Source organism: Bubalus kerabau, chromosome 2, assembly GCF_029407905.1.
Source record: "Bubalus kerabau isolate K-KA32 ecotype Philippines breed swamp buffalo chromosome 2, PCC_UOA_SB_1v2, whole genome shotgun sequence".
NCBI lineage: Eukaryota > Metazoa > Chordata > Mammalia > Artiodactyla > Bovidae > Bubalus > Bubalus kerabau.
The window spans coordinates 138,822,188-138,845,116 of NC_073625.1; positions in this window are offsets into that span (position 1 = coordinate 138,822,188).

Genomic DNA, 22,929 nt, shown 5'->3' on the forward strand with positions numbered 1-22,929 from the left:
TTGCCTTTTCAACAAAAACAGAGTATCAAGTTCAACTGTTCTGCCTCAAACAAAACACCCATCCCTAGCAAAGATGAGCAACACACTGGAGATTTATCTTTATTTGTTTACAAGAGAGGAAGTAGATGACAAAAATAAGTCAATTTATTTCATCTCTGTCTCCCATAAGACATCTAGAGTAAAAAACAATCTGTATTTCCTTCCTTTAGAATTCCTTGATTTTTCATCTTGGTCAGATTAGTTTAAAAAAAAATCTCAGGCTCAAACCTCTAGTTTTTTTTTAATTTTCAATGTAAAAATAATCTATCCATCATGTTTTCCAGCTTAGTAATGAAAAATGATTATATAAATTATATAAAAAACAGAAATGGTAAACAAGTAGAATAGTTATTCTCAAAAGTTTCAGAATAAAAACAAACATCACACACACCAAAGTCCTCATCACAGTTAGTTCTGTCCTTCATTAACCTCTCCAGGTCTCAGTTTCTCCATCTGTAAAATGAGCTGACCATTTACTATCTAAGGCCCATTTTAGCAACATGTTATGAACGTCAGATTTAAAATCCAGGTTGTGGTTTGGTCTAAAATAAAGCAGTCCTTTGCCTAGTACAATTGCATAGTGTAACACACACACCAAGCTCATACTTCACCAAAAGTGACCTGAAATTGAATGTTTGACAATAAAACACTATAATCATCACATTCTGACTTCCCCATAAGAAGAGAAATACATATATCAATCCTCATTCATTATGACAAAAATGGAAATGTATTAACATACCTGCCCCAGGCACCTAAAATTAGTCAACAACAGGTATAAAGTACCGATTATCTACCAGCTGAATTATGGCATGCAGGAAGTTGTTATGAGAGTAGAACAGAGAACTCTTATTTTTTAGCAGAGGTAAAACATAAAAATAAACAGAAACCTCCAAAGCTTTTGTAGCTGTACAGGAAGTAACACAAATATACATCCAGTTACACTGAAACAGTTTCAATACTAATAAACGGACCTGAGTACATCCACTGTCTCTCTCTCTCTCCTGGGCCTTCTCTGCCTAGAAAAATTCTGCCTTCATCACCTCTTCTTTGCCTAACTAATCCACATGCAGGAATTCTTCAACCCAATTCTGGTTGAGGTCTCTTCTGTGTGCTTCCAGATCCCCCGTGACAGCTCAAAACTTTTCATTCCACCATGGCTCTTATCACATTGTATTGTATGTACAGCTTAATTATTTCTGTCCTTAAAAGGTGTTATGTCAGAGAACCTTTTTGTGTTCATCACTACATTCCTAGCATCTGTCACAGTTCCTAGCACATACTATGCCTTCAACAAGTATTGTAAAGATGAACAAATTACTATCATCAAAAAGGGCGAAATAAAGGACCTCAAAGAAAAGAAAAGGGCATAGATTAGCAAAGAAGATAATGGAAAATATTTAAGAGGGAAAAATGACAAATTAAATTTCAAAAATGTAAAGAGATGGGAGGAGAGAGTAGGTAGGTTTGTCTGCAAGAGCAAATAATTAAGAACTAGGAGGATAAAAGAGATGAGGACACTTAGGAAAATTTCTGAAAAAAAAAAAAAAAGAATCAAAGATAAAAGAAGTAAATGAAAGAGGAAAAAAAAGTGCATGCATTAGTTTAAAACACACTCATATGCATCAAAAACAAAAGGCATGACTGACGTTAAAATAGCTGCACTAAATGGTGAGAAAGAAACTAATATAATTATGAAAACTATCGAAATTTTCAGAATCTTTGAGAGAAAGTTACTGGAATGAATGTGTCCTCTATATCAGGCGTCCCCAGTCCCTGTTAATTACTGGGCTGCGCAGCCAGAGGTGGGTGGTGATGACAAACAAAACTTCATCTGTGTTTACAAGTGCTCCCCACTGCTCACATTCCCCCTCCCCACTGCTCACATTCCCCCTCCCCACTGCTCACATTCCCCCTCCCCATTCATGGAACAATTGTCTTAACAAAATCAGTCCCTGGTGCTGAAATGTTGGGGACCACTGCTCTATATGTGTAGAAACTTTGCTATAAAAACTACTGTGTACATTTTTAAAAACAACTTAGGTGACATAATAAAAAACTAACACTTCCAACCATGTCACTTATCTGTATGTCCAGCATTGTATTCTAAAACGCTCCAAGAGAGAGTGAGCGAAAGAAAATGTTATGCTATTCTCTGTCACTCGTTTTGAAGGTTCTACCTGGAACTACAGATTTGGAAGAAACCAATGTTACAGGTTAAATTTTTTGTGTGTAGTTACTGAAGTGATTATTTAGTCCTGATTTTCCAGGGAAGATATATATGAAGATTTGAAAGAAAAATTACAAAGAAGTTATTCAAAGTAATAAATGTTGGCATTATATGCTATGGAACATGGAACTGTGTATGTAAAGTGTTGCAATATTTGGAATAATTACACAGAGATGTTACTTATTTTCTCAGTAAATTGTATAACACAAGTAGAACAACAACTTGGTCAACAGCATAGGTATCCATGGAGAGCAAAGGCTAGAGAGAAAAGGATTTGAACCTCTCAAAATTGCAATCCTGCAAACTATCATAGGAAGGAAATTTCAGGCTCAGCAACCAGGGTGGATTTTTGGGATTATAGTTCCAAAAACTAGGTAGATGTGCTTGCAAGGTATAAGAATGTGTTCCCCTCAAATATGCTCTCTAAAATATGGATTATTTTGAACAAAAGACACCTGAGAATGAGCAGACTCAAGAAAAGCTCTTTACTTCCTCCTTACTCTCTAAAAATAAGAATATACATTCCCCCTTTTGTAAGGGAAACTTACATTTATACAGGAAATTTTTCATTTGTAAAAGTGTCTTCCTACCCGGAAGAAAACCAGCGGAGACAACTCTTATCACCAGAAAACTCATCTGCATAAAATACAACCCTTATTTATCACATATTGTTGGTTGGTTGCAGCCAAGAATTCCTGGGGTGATTCTGAGGCTCATATTTTTGAGTTCTAGGAGCAAGATAGCTAGGTAAGCAGAGGGAGGGGGTGGGGAAGAGTACATTCTATAGGAGAACAATGGGTAATGATAAACAAGATTTCCTAATGTTTGGGTGTGCTGGTCTAACATATTTTACCCCATCTTTTCTGGATTTGGGTATTACCATCCACCCAGTTGCCCTAGATGAAAATTTAGGATTTATCCTTACTACTTACCTCTCCCATCCCCCAAATAGTCACTAAGTTCTATCAATAACATTGAAATCCACCTCCTTAACTTTCTATTTCCTTTAAGTGAGGCCATTGTCATGTCTTGCCAAGATAGGTACTCCCTACAAATGAATTCTTCCTCTCCTCTCATCCACCCTTTCTATATCTGCCACGATCTTCCTGAAACATAGCCATCCCACTTCCCTGCTCACATATGTCCACTGCCCCTTGTCATGCGTGCGCGCTTAGTCCTGTCCAAGTCTGCGGCCCTTTGAACTCTAGCCCACCAGGCTCCTCTGTCTGTGAGATTCTTTTTCAAGCAAGAATACTGGAGTGGGTTGCCGTTTCCTCCTTCAGAGGATCTTCCTGACCCAGGAATTGAACCTGTATCTCCTGTATCTCCTACATCGCAGGCAGCTTCTTTACCTGCTAACACATTGGAGGAGCCCAATCAATAATGTCACTCCTTTATCATCATAATTTTTCATTCTCATAGTCCTAACCGTCCAGTAACATGCAATTCATTTAAATCAGGCTTCTCTGATATCCCCAAAAATACTTGAAACTGTAATTCTAAATAGTTGAATACATAATATATACATATGTGCCTCTCTATATATGTGACATAAAATAATGTCGGTCAAGAAAATTAAGGCCTACTCAGTGTTTTGTACGGAGAAGGCAGTGGCACCCCACTCCAGTACTCTTGCCTGGAAAATCCCATGGATGGAGGAGCCTGGTGGGCTGCAGTCCATGGGGTCGCTAAAAGTTGGGCACGACTGAGCGACTTCATTTTACTTTTCACTTTCACTTTTCACTTTCATGCATTGGAGAAGGCAATGGCAACCCACTCCAGTGTTCTTGCCTGGAGAATCCCAGGGACGGCGGAGCCTGGTGGGCTGCCCTCTATGGGGTTGCACAGAGTCGGACATGACTGAAGCGACTTAGCAGCAGCAGCAGCAGCAGTGTTTTGTATTAGGATTGACTGGTGGACAAAAGTATTCTTTTAATACTACTATAACTAAATGTTTATTTCTCTATCATCTTATATCATACAATTGCATACAGACTCTTAAGAGAATTAATACTGATTGAGAACAAAGAAAGTAACTATCTCCTTCAGTAGTGAGAAGCATCCATTAACAAGGAAACAAGATAAGCTATAATTAATAGGAAGGAGAATATTATCATTTTAATGATCTTTCCACTATAGTGTTATTAAACAAAGAAGCCAAGGAACTATATAAATTATATGTTAATACACACACACACACACACACACAACAAGTTGCTTAACAGCTACTTATGGTTTATAAGTTGCTTCACATAATTAAGACATACAATGACTCATATAAAAATAACAGACATATGAAGATGCCAAGCTGAAAGTCAGGTAGGAGTGATATTACAAAGCAGTTTAATTTGCTGCTGGGAACAACACTATTTCAGACTGTGGAAGAGCTAGTAACAAAATACTAAATATAAGCTTGTAATCACAGTGTACCACGATTTATGTACTTTTTGTGAGGATCCCATGAAATCCTGGCTTAAATGTGAGAAAGTTTTTAAATCATATACCCTTGTTAGCACACTCTCCCTCATCCACAGCATTCTACATATAATAGGAAGATTAGCTGTGACAGCCATCTAAATATTATCTGAAAAAAGGAAAACATTTAAGAAAAGTTTAACTGTATATTTAATATTATTATCATGGAACTAAAAATGAAGGGTATATACACACACACACACACATTTAACTAATCTACATATTATAACCTATTATTCCACAATCTCTGGCAAAACTCTCTCAAGAGGAACCTAAAGAAAAGCATTAAAGCAAAAGAATATGCATGCAAACTGTCTGATACTGCATAGAACAGTGAATTAATCAATTTGAGAATTTTAGGGCATGTTAAAAATCTACAATAAAGCTAGAAAAAACATCTATAGCTAAAACCCTTGGTATAAATAGAAACACCAACGTGACAGAATGATTTATCTCTGTTATCTTTTTAAAATGTAATGAAAATGCTTAAATAGTAGCTTTAGTTTGGACGTAATATTATTTCCTCAAAATGTACTGCAATGACCAGTCCAGAAAACAGAAGCTTCATCTACATGACAAAGAGAAACCTAAAACAGCTCCAATAATATTAAAAAGTACAGCCCATTTATGCTGAGATAAAAATAACTTCCAGTCTTCTGCCTCTTCACTCTAACCTCAAAAAAAGAAGGGAAAAAAAAAGAGCAATTAATGCCACCTGTGCTATGTGTGTGTATATGTGTGTGTTAGTTGCTCAGTTGTGTCTGACTCATTGTGACTCCGTGGACTGTAGCCCACCAGGCTCCTCTGTCCAAGGGTTTCCCAGGCAAGAATACTGGAGTGGATTGCCATTCCCTTCTCCAGAGGTCTTCCTGACACAGGGACTGACCCTGTGTTGCAGGCAGATTCTCAACTGTGCTATAGGAACTTGGCAAATACTAGCTAAATGGAAAAAAAAAAAAAAAAAATTAACAGTTGTTCAGGGGGAAACAACTTTCTCTTCTAGGGTGACGCTGAGGTAAAATGTGAGGTTTCTTAGTCTTTAGAAACATTCCATTCCTCTCACTTAATATCTTAAAGTATCAATAGTAGATGAACATGTGCAAAATAAACACAGTAGCTATAAAAATTACTTATCAAAATTAACACTAAGTGCCTTGGTTTCAAATTATGAAATATCAACAAAAGCAGTAGTCAACAAGAACAAATTAATTATGAGAGTCAAAGAAAAGTTTATCTCCTTTCTTTTTTACCTCTTCTTTCTTTTCTTCTTCTATTTATATATTTACTGAATAAAGTCAAAGTGGCATAACACATTTCCTAGAAAAACAATTCCAGGAGAAATACTTTTGTTCAACATCACAATGGGCCACTCACTACTTTCTACAGGGAATGTTTTCTTTCTGAAAGCTCCTCTTCTACTTTCCTGCTGACTGCCTGCCAGCTAGCATAGTTAGAGGAAAGGAGGAGATGAAGGATTAAAGTCTCTAACCTCAGTCTACCCCCCAGTAGCTAGTACTTAAAATAGACTTTCCCTGAAGTGAGTGATTGCTGTCTTTCCTATGGTGACCAGATTTACAAAATGAGAAAAAAACAAAAACAGAGAGAAAAAAAGAGGAGAGATAAACATATATCCTCTGGACAGTTTTTTTTTTTTTTTTTTTTTCCAGAATAGATTAAATAGGAAAAAGTCCATTAAAAAAAAAAAAAGAAAGAAAATCCTAGGCTGACGCTGAAAATGTGGTGTTTGATCACCTTGGGCAACAAGGAATTAACAACATATGGACCTTAGAAAGCATCACTACGAACAAAGCTAGTGGAGATCATGGAATTCCAGTTGAGCTATTTCAAATCCTGACAGATGATGCTATGAAAGTGTTGCATTCAATATGCCAGCAAATTTGGAAAACTCAGCGGTGGCACAGGACTGGAAAAGGTCAGTTTTCATTCCAATCCCAAAGAAAGGCAATGCCAAAGAATGCTCAAACAACGGCACAATTGCACTCATCTCACATGCTAGTAAAGTAATGCTCAAAATTCTCCAAGTCAGGCTTCAGCAATACATGAACCATGAACATCCAGCTGTCCAAGCTGGTTTTAGAAAAGGCAGAGGAACCACAGATCAAATTGCCAACATCCGCTGGATCATCAAAAAAGCAAGAGTGTTTCAGAAAAAACATCTATTTCTGCTTTATTGACTATGCCAAAGCCTTTGATTGTGTGGATCACAATAAACTGTGGAAAATTCTTCAAGAGATGGGAATACCAGACCACCTGACCTGCTTCTTGAGAAACCTATATGCAGGTCAGGAAGCAATAGTTAGAACTGGACATGGAAAAACAGACTGGTTCCAAATAGGAAAAGGAGTACGTCAAGGCTGTATACTGTTACCCTGCTTATTTAATTTATATGTGGAGTACATCATGAGAAACGCTGGGCTAGAAGAAGCACAAGCTGGAATCAAGTTTGCTGGGAGAAATATCAATAACTCAGATATGCAGATGACATCATCCTTATAACAGAAAGTGAAGAGGAACTAAAAAGCCTCTTGATGAAAGGGAAAGAGGAGAGTAAAAAAGTTGGCTTAAAGCTCCACATTCAGAAAACCAAGATCATGGCATCTGGTCCCATCACTTCATGGGAAATAGATGGGGAAACAGTGGAAACAGTGTCAGACTTTATTTTTGGGGGCTCCAAAATCACTGAAGATGGTGACTGCAGCCATGAAATTAAAAGATTCTTACTGCTTGGAAGGAAAGTTATGACCAACCTAGATAGCATATTCAAAAGCAGAGACATTACTTTGCCAACAAAGGTCCGTCTAGTCAAGGCTATGGTTTTTCCTGTGGTCATGTATGGATGTGAGAGTTGGACTGTGAAGAAAGCTGAGCACCGAAGCATTGATGCTTTTGAACTGTGGTGTTGGAGAAGACTCTTGAGAGTCCCTTGGACTGCAAAGAGATCCAACCAGTCCATTCTGAAGGAGATCAGCCCTGGGTGTTCTTTGGAAGGAATGATGCTAAAGCTGAAACTCCAGTACTTTGCCCACCTCATGCGAAGAGTTGACTCATTAGAAAAGACTCTGATGCTGGGAGGGATTGGGGGCAGGAGGAGAAGGGGACGACAGAAGATGAGATGGCTGGATGGTATCACCGACTTGATGGACGTGATTTTGAGTGCACTCCGGGAGTTGGTGATGGACAGGCAGGCCTGGTGTGCTGTGATTTATGGGGTCGCAAAGAGTCGGACACAACTGAGCAACTGAACTGAACTGAACTGAGCAATTTTAAGAATGAATAAACATAATAATAGACATACAATTGCAAAAAGTAGCTTTAAATAATTATCTCATCATGTTCCTCCCACTTCTAAAAACTTTAGGCCTCCTTTATTCTATCAACTAATTTTTATGTCCTCAGTATTTTTAAAAATATGCAAGGTAAATATGGCCTTGTTTTCCAACTCTCTAGGCACACATCTAGTGCACTTCTTAATTGATGTTTTTAAACCTGCCTCAGGCTTCCTAGGTGTCCCTAGTGGTAAAGAACCGGCCTGCCAACACAGGAGACATAAGACACAGGTTCTATCCTTAGGTTAGATCCCTTGGAGGAGGAAAAGGGCAACCCACTCCAGTATTCTTGCCTGGGAAATCCCATGGACAGAGGAGTCTGGCGGGTAACAGTCCATGGGGTTGCAAAGAGTTGGACGTGACTGAAGTAACTTAGCACACACTCAGACCTGCCAGATTCATAAGAATTTAATAAATGCTTGATGATTGGTTAATAGAAAACATAACACAATTATATTTCATCTTTCTTCAAAACCTTCAAAGTAGAATTAATGAAAAAATAAAATAAAATAGAATTAATAAAGAGCATAAAGGAGATAATCAATTCACAGTGTTTCTAGTGTTACTGCTTCCCTCTGAAGAGGCCAGAATATGCCAGGTTCAAATATGACACTTTAGCATAAGGATTGCTTTCAGTTGAAGGCAATCAACTCTCTGCCTTCTCCTTTTCTATTTAAAAGCAGAACTTAAGTGTCTGTCATGGTGTCTCCCTCTCCCTTACCAGGAAAAGAGAACTACTCTGCAGACAACTCTGGGCACCAGAGCAGACTTTATATTGTTTTTCTCTATTTTTGACAGTTTTCTATTCTTTTGAATTCTATTCATATCTATATTATTTATTCCTTTAGTCAATTTGGATTTTAAAAGTCTACAACACTGATTTTTTTTTTTTTAACAACTTCTTACACCTCAGAGTTTTATTTGGTGAACAGAGGTTAGTATACCCCCAAGGCATGAGGGTGGACCAACCCTAAAGTAGAATCCTACAACACTCATTTTAGTTGCCTTTTTTTTTAAATAAAGCACTAAAGCCATAAATTCCCTTCTAACCGCTGATTTACCTGTATCCTACAAGTTATGACAAGTTTATGTGTTCAATAGAATTTAATTTAACATATGTTCTAATTTCCCTAGTAATTTATTATTTGACTCAGGCTTATTTAGAAGTATATTAATTTGAGGATTTTCCTGGTATCTTTCTGTTATTGATTTCTACTTAACACCACTGATAAAGAATATACTCTGTAATTTCAATTTTTAAAATTGATTGAGATGTGTAAGGTCTATCTTGGTGAATGTTCTGTGTGTATTGAAAAAGAATATGTAATATTATTCTTGATTGCAATGTTCTAAATATTTTATCTATTTTTAGTATCAATTACTGAGAAAGAGGTGTTAGTATTGTATCTTCAAGTAGAGTTGTGGATTATTTTTTTCTTTTTAGTTCTGCAAGTGTTAATTTATATATCTTGAAGCTTTATTATTAAGTGAAAACACATGTAGGATTTTTATACCCTCTTGTAAATTGACTTTGTCATTATAAAATGGCCTTTTTTAATAAAATTTCTTGTTCTAAATTCTACTTTATCTGATATTTATTGTTTTCATAGTGTGCCCTCTTCTATTTTTTAATGTTTTTTATCTTTAAAGTGAAATCTCTCTCAAAAAGTATAAAGTGGGAATGCCCTTTTTTGACAATCCAGATTAATAGTCTTTTCCTTCTAATTGTAGTATTATGTTACACAGATGTAATTATCAATATAGCTATATTTAATTCTATCATTTTGCTATCTGTTTTCAATTAGTTGCATTTGACCTTTATTCTTTCTCATTGAGTATAGATGTCTTAGGACCCAAATTCAGCTGTACTATTTGCTTATTAGCAATTTTTTTTTCTTCTGTATCTTAATTTCTTGATTTTGCTCTCTTCTCTTTGGCTCTCTTGTTGCTTGAGGTTTTACAATATTCAACTTAAAATTATTGCCAGCTACCTAAAAATAGTATATAATTTCACAAATAAGAGATTGATACCAATATACTATCATTTCCCCCTCCTGTCCTTTGTGATTATGATCTCATACATTTTTCACTACATATGTTATCAACCCTCTCAAAAAACACTGTTACTGTCTTTGTTTTAGCTACTCCATTATTCTTTAAATATATTAAAAGTGAGGGAAATATTTTCTTATATTTACCTACATATTCACCAATTTTATGCTCTTTGTGTAGATTCTAGTTCCATTTTCTTCCTGAAAAATTCCCTTAAACCTTTCATTTATTTCTTATATGCTGATGATGATTTCTCTCAGTTTTTGTTTGCCTGAAAAAGTGTTTACTTAGCACTTATTCTTCAAAAGTATTTTTTCTGTACATTGAATTTCTAGATTGATATGTCTCTTTTTCTTTCAGCATGCTAAAAGTTTTTTCCATTGCCATCAGGGTTAGATAGTTTCTGACAAGGGGTGTATGGTTTTTCTTAACCTTACTCTATTGTATGCCATGTGTCTTTTGTGACTTGCTGTTTTTATTTTCTTTGTCAAAAATTCATTATTTTTGTTTGATTGGATTTTTACATCATTGTGTGATTTTCTTTATCATGCTTTGACTTTGCTGAGTTTCTTGAGTTTGTCAGTTTAGAATATTCACCAAAATCTAAAAAATTCTGCCATTAATTGCTATCTTTAAATATCTGTCTCTCCTCTCTTCAGGCTTCTTTCTTCTGGGACTCTTATTATAGATAAGGTATAAATAAACATATAGATAACATAAAGATACAAATATACAAGTATAGATAGTCAGCAAGTCACTGAAGCTCTGTTAATATTTTTCAGTCCTTTTTGTTTTGTACTTATGTTTAGTTTCTTTTGTTATAAATCTATGTTGACTAATGGTTTCTTCTGCAGTGTCTATTCTACTATAACTACTATACATTGAAAATTTCATTTCATATATATATATATATTGCCAGGAGAAATATCAATAACCTCAGATATGCAGATGACACAACCTTATGGCAGAAAGTGAAGAAGAGCCTCTTGATGAAAGTGAAAGAGGAGAGTGGAAAAAGTTGGCTTAAAGCTCAACATTCAGAAAACTAAGATCATGGCATCTGGTCCCATCACTTCGTGGCAAATAGGTGGGGAAACAGTGGCTGACTTTATTTTTCTGGGCTCCAAAATCACTGCAGATGGTGATTGCAGCCATGAAATTAAAAAACACTTACTCCTTGGAAGAAATGTCATGACCAACCTAGACAGCATATTAAAAAGCAGACATTACTTTGCCAACAAAGGTCTGTCTAGTCAAGGCTATGGTTTTTCCAGGAGTCATGTATGGATTTGAGAGTTGAACTATAAAGAAAGCTGAGTGCCGAAGAACTGATGCTTTTGAACTGTGGTGATGGAGAACACTCTTGAGAGTCCCTTGGACTGCAAGGAGATCCAACCAGTCCAAAAGTCCTGGGTGTTCATTGAAAGCACTGATGCTGAAGCTGAAACTCAAATACTTTGGCCTTCTGATGCGAAGAGCTGACTCATTTGAAAAGACCCTGATGCTGGGAAAGATTGAGGGCATGAGAAGAGGACAACAGAGGATGAGATGGTTGGATGGCATCAGCAACTCAATGGACATTGGTTTGAGTGAACTCCGGGAGTTGGTGATGGACAGGGAGGTCTGGCGTGCTGCAGTTCATGGGATCACAAAGAGTCGGGCACGACTGAGCGGCTGAACTGAACTGAACTTTTCTTATTTGGAAGTTGTATTTGGAACTTCTAACATTTTTAACATTCTAACATGTTTATATCTTTCATTTTTTCCTCATTAGTTTCATGTTTGTCTTTATATCATTCAGTTCAGTTCAGTCGCTCAGTTGTGTCCTACTCTTTGCAACCCCATAAATCTCAGCAGGCCAGGCCTACCTATCCATCACCAACTCCCAGAGTTCACTCAGACTCACGTCCATCGAATCAGTGATGCCATCCAGCCATCTCCTCCTCTCCTCATCCCCTTCTCCTCTTGCCCCCGATCCCTCCCAGCATCAGAGTCTTTTCCAATGTGTCAACTCTTCGCATGGGGTGGCCAAAGTACTGGAGTTTCAGCTTCAGCATCAGTTCTTCCAATGAATATTCAGGGTTAATTTCCTTTAAGATTGATTGGTTTGATTTCCTTGCTGTCCAAGAGACTCTCAGGAGTATTTTCCAGCACCACAACTTGAAAGCTTCAGTTCTTCCGTGTTCAGCCTTCTTTATGATCCAACTCTCACATCCATACAAGACCACTGGAAAAACCATAGCCTTGACGAGACCGACCTTTGTTGACAAAGTAATGTCTCTGCTTTTTAATATGCTGTCTAAGTTGGTCATAACTTTCCTTCCAAGGAGTAAGTGTCTTAATTTCATGGCAGTAATCACCATATGCAGTGATTTTGGAGCCCAGAAAAATAAAGTCAGCCACTGTTTCCCCATCTATTTGCCATGAAGTATTGGGACCAGATGCCATAATCTTAGTTTTCTGAATGTTGAGCTTTAAGCCAACTTTTTCACTCTCTTCTTTCACTTTCATCAAGAGGCTTTTTAGTTCCTTTTCACTTTCTGTCATAAGGGTGGTGTCATCTGCATATCTGAGGTTATTGATATTTCTCCCGGCAATCTTGATTCCAGCTTGTGCTTCCTCCAGCCCAGCATTCGTCATGATGTACTCTGCATATAAGTTAAATAAGCAGGGTGACAATATTCAGCCTTGACCTACTCCTTTTCCAATTTGGAACCAGTCTGTTGTTCCATGTCCAGTTCTAACTGTTGCTTCCTGACCTGCATACAGGTTTCTCAAGAGGCAGGTCAGGTGGTCTGGTATTCCCATCTCTTTCAGAATTTTCTAGAGTTTATTGTGATCCACTGTGCAGATATCTGGAGTTCTTTCCTTGTTTAGCTTATCTCATATATTTTCTCCACCTAGTGCTGTCTTATTTTTACCAAAGTTTAATCTCTATCTTTTCAACTCTGGATATATGTAGGCCCTTCCTCCTTCCATCATATTCTAAAAATTGCTCCTGGATAGAAATCCAGGATAATTATATGGTTCAGCTTATTTGATTCATTTTTCTCAGGGAACACAATCCAAACACCCTATTGTACTATATCTGAAAATAATTGTTTCAGATATTTCCTCCAGTTGACTAGTTTTATGTCAGAAATGGAATTTCCCTCATAAGCAGAGCAGAAGTGTTACAAGCTTTCTGAACAGCAATTTAGCAAAATATATATGAAGTACATTAAATACTTCATATTAAATATTATATGAAGTATTAAATAGTGATCATGCCATGTGAAATTTCCCAGGAAATTTTCCAAGACAATAATCAGAAAAGTATACAAATTAATTTATACCAAAATATTTATCAGTGTTTTTTTATAATATAAAAATATAAGCAATAAAATACTAGCATTAGGAGATTTTTAAAATAATTTATAAAATAGTATACTGGAGTAATCTACAAGTGTTAATGCAGGACTATTCACTGACTTACAAAATATTTAACACATTATTGTGGTATATTTTTTATCAAAATATATGACACATGCTAAAATATTAAAAGACAGTTGCTACATTATAGAATTAATGGCTATCATCTAATTTCATCTTTACATCTTGACTTTTCATATTTTAAAAAAAATTATGTACTACTTAAATAATCAAAGAAAGTATTCACTTACTATTTTAAGAAAAAAGTCTTATTTTTCTTGACTATTTTTCATATTAAATTAGAAAGATAAAAGCCAAGAGACTCTAAAAGGTACTTTATAAAACTGCCAAAGATATCTATATAATTTACCTCTAATTTATGTCTCTGATATTTCTAAATGGAATCTGAGCTTCTTAGTGTTGGCAAATAGCTAACATAGAAAAAGATATTTTTTTTTGTATAAATAGGGTGGCACTGGTGGTAAAGTATCTGCCTGCCGATGCAGGAGATGCCAGAGATGTGGGTTTGATCCCTGGGTGGGAAAGATCCCCTGGAGTAGAAAATGACAACCCTCTTCAGTATTCTTGCTTAGGAGAATCCCATGGACAGAGGACCCTGGCCAGCTACAGTCCATGCAGCCACAGAATCAGATATGACTGAGTGACTGAGCACATCTACTCTAACAGGTGTTTAATAAGTGTTTGGTAAATAAGGAAAGAAATTGTTGTAAACTTTATTAAACACTCTTAACAGGGATCTAGGAGGAAAAAATGTCATATAATTTAAAAGCTATAAAACGTGGATGTTCTATTGAACAGGAGGGTGCCTATGTCACTCAGCAGATATTTCACAGCTTGCTTCTTAGAAACCCACACTTTTACAAAGAATAATGCAACTGTCTTAGCCACCATGTTGATTTGGGGGATTTTAGTTAGAAAAGAGAAACAGCAGGACAGTTTTGGTTGAGCCGCGGAAGAAAGCAGAAAAGAAGCCACCTAAGGAAAATCTGTCACTCTTTAGAGACCTAGCAATATTAGAAAATGAGCTTAACATTTCCTGCTCTTTAGAAAACAAATACAGATCATCTTCTTATAATCATTAATAATATATCATCATGAACAAAAATACAGACAGAAAAAATGTAATTTAAATAACAAATGATTTTGTTCTCAGAATTATTCAGTATTAACTTTTAAATATATATGCTATAGAGAAAGATGGAAGGGGATGTTTTATGGGTAGATTGCTACAGAATTAGAGAGATACAGATATACATATGGTCACAGGTGTGGGTATGAATAGAGATATAAATTCTAATAATTCACAAAACATTTTAAAATGTTTTTTTTCTGTTAAAACTACACAGTGGATATCATTCCATTGACATCTTTTGTATGGATTTTGGAGTCAGGGAATTGTGGATTTAGGTCCCAGTTAATACTAACTCCTCATGTGACCTTTAGCAAATTATTGCACTTCTCAGTGCTCCAATATTTTCTTCATTAAAATGGAGAAAACACCTGAACCTCCACATGGGTTGAGGTGATGTGTATGTGTGTGTGTGTGTCTTAAGTCACTTCAGTCTTGTCTGACTCTTTGTGACCCTATGGACTGTAGGTGCCTCTGTTCATGGGATTCTCAAGGCAAGGACACTGGAGTGGGTTGCCATGCCCTGCTCCAGGGGATCTTCCTGACCCAGGGATAGAACCTGCATCACTCATGTCTCCTGAATTGGCAGGAGGGTTCTTTACCGCTAGCACCACCAAGGCGATAGTTTCATATAATAATGCAGGGCTTGATTTAAAAAGGCTCTCAACAAACTTCGACTATAATGATTATTATTTTTGTTTTATTGTTATTATAAGACTTACAGACTACTGTGATACAATTTTTGGAAGGCTTTCCCAAGTCAAATGATCCTCTATTATCTATCCCCCAAATCTATAGTAGGGGAGTGTTTTCTTCTATAAGACACAAGTTACTATTGTGTCTATAAGTTACTATAGCTCTTTCCACAAGTTATTATTGATTGGACCAGTAGGTACATGAAGCTTCAGCTAGGGAGATAAGAGATTTTGCCTCCTGGAAATCAGGGAGAGAACCAAGGTTTGGCTTATAATATGTAAAGGCGGATGGCACAGCCATGTTCAGCCATGAAACCAAGGACCATAGAACAGCAATTCACAGAAAGCAGAATAATGAAGCTGATTTGTAGGAAAATAGAGATAAAAGATAAAGAGAGAAATTGTTTTGAATTATTATTAATTTCTGTAGTTCCAGAAGACTGTAGTCTTTCAGAAGATCTAGCCTTTGGATTCTATGATATAGTGACTTAAACATATGTACCAGGCTATTTGGTCTCCTTGTCTCAATGAATATGGTAATACCTGTTTGACATTACAAAAATTAAATTCATAAAGAAATGGCTTCAAGAGCCTGTTCTGTTAGCTTTCTTATCTCTTCAGTTCAGTTCAGTTCAGTCTCTCAGTCGTGTCTGACTCTTTGCGACCCCATGAATCGCAGCATGCCAGGCCTCCCTATCCATCACCAACTCCCAGAGTTCACTCAAACCCACGTCCATTGATTTGGTGATACCATCCAGCCATCTCATCCTCTGTTGTCCCTTTCTCCTCCAGCCCCCAATCCCTCCCAGCATCAGAGTCTTTTCCAATGTGTCAACTCTTCGCATGAGGTGGCCAAAGTACTGGAGTTTCAGCTTCAGCATCATTCCTTCCAAAGAAATCCCAGGGCTGATCTCCTTCAGAATGGACTGGTTGGATCTCCATGCAGTCCAAGGGACTCTCAAGAGTCTTCTCCAACACCACAATTCAAAAGCATCAATTCTTCGGCGCTCAGCCTTCTTCACAGTCCAACTCTCACATCCATACATGACCACTGGAAAAACCATAGCCTTGACTAGACGGACCTTTGTTGGCAAAGTAATGTCTCTGCTTTTGAATATGCTATCTAGGTTGGTCATAACTTTCCTTCCAAGGAGTAAGTGTCTTTTAATTTCATGGCTGCAGTCACCATCTGCAGTGATTTTGGAGCCCCCAAAAATAAAGTCTGACACTGTTTCCACTGTTTCCCCATCTATTTCCCATGAAGTGGTGGGACCGGATGCCATGATCTTTGTTTTCTGAATGTTGAGCTTTAAGCCAACTTTTTCACTCTCCTCTTTCCCTTTCATCAAGAGGCTTTTTAGTTCCTCTTTACTTTCTGCCATAAGGGTGGTGTCATCTGCATATTTGAGGTTATTGATCTTTCTCCCGGCAATCTTGATTCCAGCTTGTGCTTCTTCCAGTCCAGCGTTTCTCATGATGTACTCTGCATAGAAGTTAAATAAGCAGGGTGACAATATACAGCTTTGACGTACTCCTTTTCCTATTTGGAACCATTCTGTTGTTCTATGTCCAGTTCTAACTATTACTTCCTGACCTGCATATAGGTTTCTCAAGAGGCAGGTCAGGTGGTCTGGTATTCCCATCTGTTGAAGAATTTTCCACAGTTTATTGTGATCCACACAGTCAAAGGCTTTGGCATAGTCAATAAAGCAGAAATAGATGTTTTTCTGGAACTCTCTTGCTTTTTCCATGATTCAGCGGATGCTGGCAATTTGATCTCTGGTTCTGCCTTTTCTAAAACCAGCTTGAACATCAGGAAGTTCATGGTTCACATATTGCTGAAGCCTGGCTTGGAGAATTCTGAGCATTACTTTACTAGCGTGTGAGATGAGTGCAATTGTGCGGTAGTTTGAGCATTCTTTGGTATTGCCTTTCTTTGGGATTGGAATGAAAACTGACCTTTCCAGTCCTCTGGCCACTGCCGAGTTTTCCAAATTTGCTGGCATATTGAGTGCAGCACTTTCACAGCAACATCTTTCAGGATTTGAAAGAGCGCTACTGGAATTCCATCACCTCCACTAGCTTTGTTCGTAGTGATGCTTTCTAAGGCCCACTTGACTTCACATTCCAGGATGTCTGGCTGTAGGTCAGTGATCACACCATCGTGATTATCTGTGTCGTGAAGATCTTTTTTGTACAGTTCTTCTGTGTATTCTTGCCATGTCTTCTTAATATCTTCTGCTTCTGTTAGGTCCATATCATTTCTGTCCTTTATCGAGCCCATCTTTGCATGAAATGTTCCCTTGGTATCTCTAATTTTTTTGAAGAGATCTCTAGTCTTTCCCATTCTGTTGTTTTCCTCTATTTCTTTGCATTGACCGCTGAAGAAGGCTTTCTTATCTCTTCTTGCTATGCTTTGGAACTCAGATCTCTTAGTCCAACCAATAATTAGAGAGAGTGTATGAGAATGTTGGGTGAAGGAACTGATGAATAGCTTTCTTTGTAGAGAGCAACTGCTATGCTGTGAGACTAATCCATCTTTTGCAGGGAAAATTGGCAGAATGTTAACTTTGAGTCATGAGCCTGAGTAGAGGGATTTCAGGGGGACCATATGGAATGTTTTAGAATGTAAAATGCATGTGCTACCACTGGAATGTAAAAATGGAAGAATCCTGGTTCATGCCTTATACGACTTAATCTAAAGAAAACCCAGTCTAAATGGCTGGATTTTTTAACAGTAGACAGACCAGATACAGTAGGCAGTTCAATGATCCCAAAAGACAGCCAAGCCCTAAGCCTTTGGACTTGTGTATTTATCATGTTACAGGAAAAAAAGGGAATTAAGGTTGTACACACGATTAGAGTTACTAACCAAGTGACCCTGAGATGGAGAATTTACACTGAACTACCTTGATGGGCCCAATCTAATGACATGAGTCCTTGAGTCCTTAAAAGTAGAAGAGAAACAGACAGAAAGGAGGGTCAGAGATATGCAATCTGGAAAAGACTTGATGTGCTATTGTTTAAAATGGAGGAAGGGGATATAAGACAATGAATGCAAGTGGCCTCTACCAGCTGAAAAAGGCAGATTCTTCCTCAGGCTTCCAGATACCTCAGTCTTAGCCCAGGGAAATCCATGTTGGATTTCTGATCTATAGAACTGTAAGACAATGAATCTGTTTTTTTCAAAATGTTTTTGTAATGTCTGACTCTGTGACCCTGTGGACTGTAGCATACCAGGCTTCTCTGTCTATGGGGATTCTCCAGGCAAGAATAGTGGAGTGTGTTGCCATGCCCTCCTCCAGGGAGGGGGTCTTTCCAACCCAGGGATCAAACCCAGGTCACCTGCATTGCAGGCAGATTCTTTACCATCTGAGCTACCAGGTAAGCCCAAGAATACTGGAGTGGGTAACATCCTTTCTCCAGGGGACCTTCTTGACCCAGGAACTGAACCAGGGTCTCCTGCACTGCAGGTAGATTCTTTACTAGCTGAGCTCCCAGGGAAGCCTTTTGTTGTTATAACAATAATAAAAAATGAATGCACAAGTATATTCTAGTTACTAAATTGAAATTATGTTTGTGATTTAAAGTGACTATGCCTGGGTGGGGAAGATCCCCTGGAGAAGAAAATGGCAACCCACTCTAGTATTCATGTCTGGGAAATTCCATGGACAGAGGAGCCTGGTGGGCTACAATTCATGGGGTCGCATGAGTCGAACATGACTTAGTGACCAAACCACCATAGGACTCTTTCATCCTGTGGCAGTGAAAAGAACAGCCATCATGTCTGCCAGTATTTTCATCCAAGAAAGGAAAAGATTGAATCCATAAAGTTTAAAGGGGCAAGGAAGAATAAGAGTAAATTTAGATTGTCAACATATCATGAATAGTTCTTGTTCAATCTTCTAGTTATAATAAGTTTGCTTTCATTAACTTATTAATTCATTTAAGCTAAAGTTAGTTTGAATTTGAACTAGTTATTTATAGCCAAATAGTTTTAATGACTAAAATTATTAAGGATATTTATCTCAACAACAGGTACAGATGGCCACAGGCAGGGCTCTGAATAGGAACTGCAGTCCTAGAACAGTAACAATAACTAAAGCTTCTTCTCTTTTTTCAAAATTTTATTTATTTTGTTTATTTATTTTTGGCTGTGCTGGGTCTTCAGTGTTGTTCAGACTTTTCTCTAGTTGCCATGAGCCGAGGCTACTCTAGTCACAGTGTGAGAGCACCTCATAGAGTGGCTTCCCTTGTGGCAGAATTGGGCTCTAGGACACTCAGGCTTCTTGCGCTTTGGTAGTTGTGGCATGTAGGTTCAGTAGTTATGGCTCCTGGGCTCTAGAGCACAGGCTCAATAGTGTCACACAGGCTTAGTTGCTCTGTGACATTTGGGATCTTTCCTGATCAGGGATCGAAACTATGTCTCCTACATTGGCAGGAGGATTCTTAACCACTGTGCCACCAGGGAAGCACCCCCCCCCACCCCGCCCTGCCTGCCTTTTTTTAACAAAGGTAAATAATAAAACATGCTATTAAAAACCACACCTCATTCTATCCTTAACAAAAGTGCCAATAAAGTCAACACTATTTTTACACAGAGAAATTGAGGTTACAAAAAGTAAAGTAAATCCTCCAATGTCATGTATGGTAAAGTGTTGTGTTAGTAGCTCAGGTGTGTCCACTCTTGCGACCCCATGGACTGTAGCCTGCCAGGTTCCTCTGTCCATGGAATTCTCTAGGCAAGAATACTCTAGCCATTCCCTTCTCCAAGGGATCTTTCCCATCCAGGGATTGAACCTAGGTCTCTTGAACTGTAGGCAGATTCTTTACCATCTGAGCCATCAGGGAACCATGCATAGTAGAACAGGCAGTCAAATTCAGTCCTTCTGATATCAGAGCTCTATATCATTCATTCATTCATTCAGCAAATGCTTATTTATTAATTATTAGGCATCAGACACTGTGACATTTAGCTTCCTGATGTTTAATAAGGCCTTATGGTGTACCAAGTAATTTATATATTTTAATTCATGCAATCTTTGTTCTATTATTCTAATTGTTCTAATTACAGTGTGCATTTTACAAATGACACCCAGAAAGGATAAGAAGCTTGCCTAAGATTTTGCAAATGACACAGTCAGGATTCAAACCAATCAATGTGGTTTTTAGTGACTCAGCCATTGGAGAAGGCAATGGCACCCCACTCCAGTACTCTTGCCTGGAAAATCCCATGGACAGAGGAGCCTGGTAGGCTGCAGTCCGTGGGGTCGCTAGGAGTCGGACATGACTGAGCAACTTCACTTTCACTTTTCACTTTCATGCATTGGAGAAGGAAATGGCAACCCACTCCAGTGTTCTTGCCTGGAGAATCCCAGGGGGGGCCTGGTGGGCTGCCGTCTCTGGGGTCGCACAGAGTCGGACACGACTGAAGCAACTTAGCAGCAGCAGCAGCATTCATCTCTCACTGCTCCCTGTCCAAGGTTCTGAATATCCAGATGAAGTATGTCTCACCAAGGTTATATTCTAGTTGGAGAGACAGATGAGAACAAAGCAAATAAGCAAATACTCAATATAATCCAGTCCAGTCCAGTGAAGTTGCTCAGTTGTGTCCAACTCTTTGTGATCCCGTGGACTGTAGCCTACCAGGCTTTTCCGTCCATGGGATTCTCCAGGCAAGAGTACTGGAGTGGGTTACCATTTCCTTCTTCAGGGGATTTTCCCGACCCAGGTATCAAAGCCAGGTCTCCCACATTGGAGCAGATGCTTTAACCTCTGAGCCAGCAATAAAAGGGCAGGATGTGATGTGAAAGAATAATAAGAAATCAAAAGATTGTTAGGGAAATAATACTTAGAACAGAGATAAAATATGAGGAGACAGCCATAAGAATATTTGAAGAGTAGCAAGGGAGTGGGGAGCATAATGGGCAACATGAGAAATAGCTGAGATAGGAAAGAACTCGGTCCTCCCTTCCAATTGACAGAAGGCCATTCTGCCTGAAGCAAAGGTTTAGTTAAACAGGATTAAACAATAAGAACTGCAGCTCTAAATGGATAAATTTATATTGGTTTTATAGTTCTTTATTACTTAAAAATTTCCCACAAAATTAATAACAAGAATTCTTTATCAAAAAATCTTATTTTCAAAATAAATTATGCATGTTTAATAAAATAAATAATTTCAACTGTCTTCCACTTATCTATGTAGGAGGAACAGCATTGTCATTGGGCTCCATAAGCAACTAAAGCACAGCCATTTCTGAATGGTTCCTATTCCTGTTGTAGATCCAAAGGCCTCTATTGCATAAATAATAACCAAGGGGTTCACAAAGTCAATTCACTCTTCAGATCATATCAGATCAGATCAGTCGCTCAGTCATGTCCGACTCTTTGCGACCCATGAATCCCAGCACGCCAGGCCTCTCTGTCCATCACCAACCCCCGGAGTTCACTGAGACTCATGTCCATCGAGTCAGCAATGCCATCCAGCCATCTCATCCTCTTTCGTCCCCTTCTCCTCTTGCCCCCAATCCCTTCCAGCATCAGAGTCTTTTCCAATGAGTCAACTCTTCTCATGAAGTGGCCAAAGTACTGGAGTTTCAGCTTCAGCATCATTCCCTCCAAATAAATCCCAGGGCTGATCTCCTTCAGAATGGACTGGTTGGATCTCCTTGCAGTCCAAGGGACTCTCAAGAGTCTTCTCCAACACCACAGTTCAAAAGCATCAATTCTTCGGTGCTCAGCCTTCTTCACAGTCCAACTCTCACATCCATACATGACCACAGGAAAAACCATATCCTTGACTAGACGGACCTTTGTTGGCAAAGTAAAATCTCTGCTTTTGAATATGCTATCTAGGTTGGTCATAACTTTCCTTCCAAGGAGTAAGCGTCTTTTAATTTCATGGCTGCAGTCACCATCTGCAGTGATTTTGGAGCCCCCAAAAATAAAGTCTGACACTGTTTCCACTGTTTCCCCATCTATTTCCCATGAAGTGGTGGGACCGGATGCCATGATCTTCGTTTTCTGAATGTTGAGCTTTAAGCCAACTTTTTCACTCTCCACTTTCACTTTCATCAAGAGGCTTTTTAGTTCCTCTTTACTTTCTGCCATAAGGGTGGTGTCATCTGCATATTTGAGGTTATTGATCTTTCTCCCGGCAATCTTGATTCCAGCTTGTGCTTCTTCCAGTCCAGCGTTTCTCATGATGTACTCTGCATAGAAGTTAAATAAGCAGGGTGACAATACACAGCTTTGACGAACTCCTTTTCCTATTTGGAACCAGTCTGTTGTTCCATGTCCAGTTCGAACTGTTGCTTCCTGACCTGCATACAAATTTCTCAAGAGGCGGATCAGGTGGTCTGGTATTCCCATCTCTTGAAGAATTTTCCACAGTTTATTGTGATCCACACAATCAAAGGCTTTGGCATAGTCAATAAAGCAGAAATAGATGTTTTTCTGGAACTCTCTTGCTTTTTCCATGATCCAGCGGATGTTTGCAATTTGATCTCTGGTTCCTCTGCCTTTTCT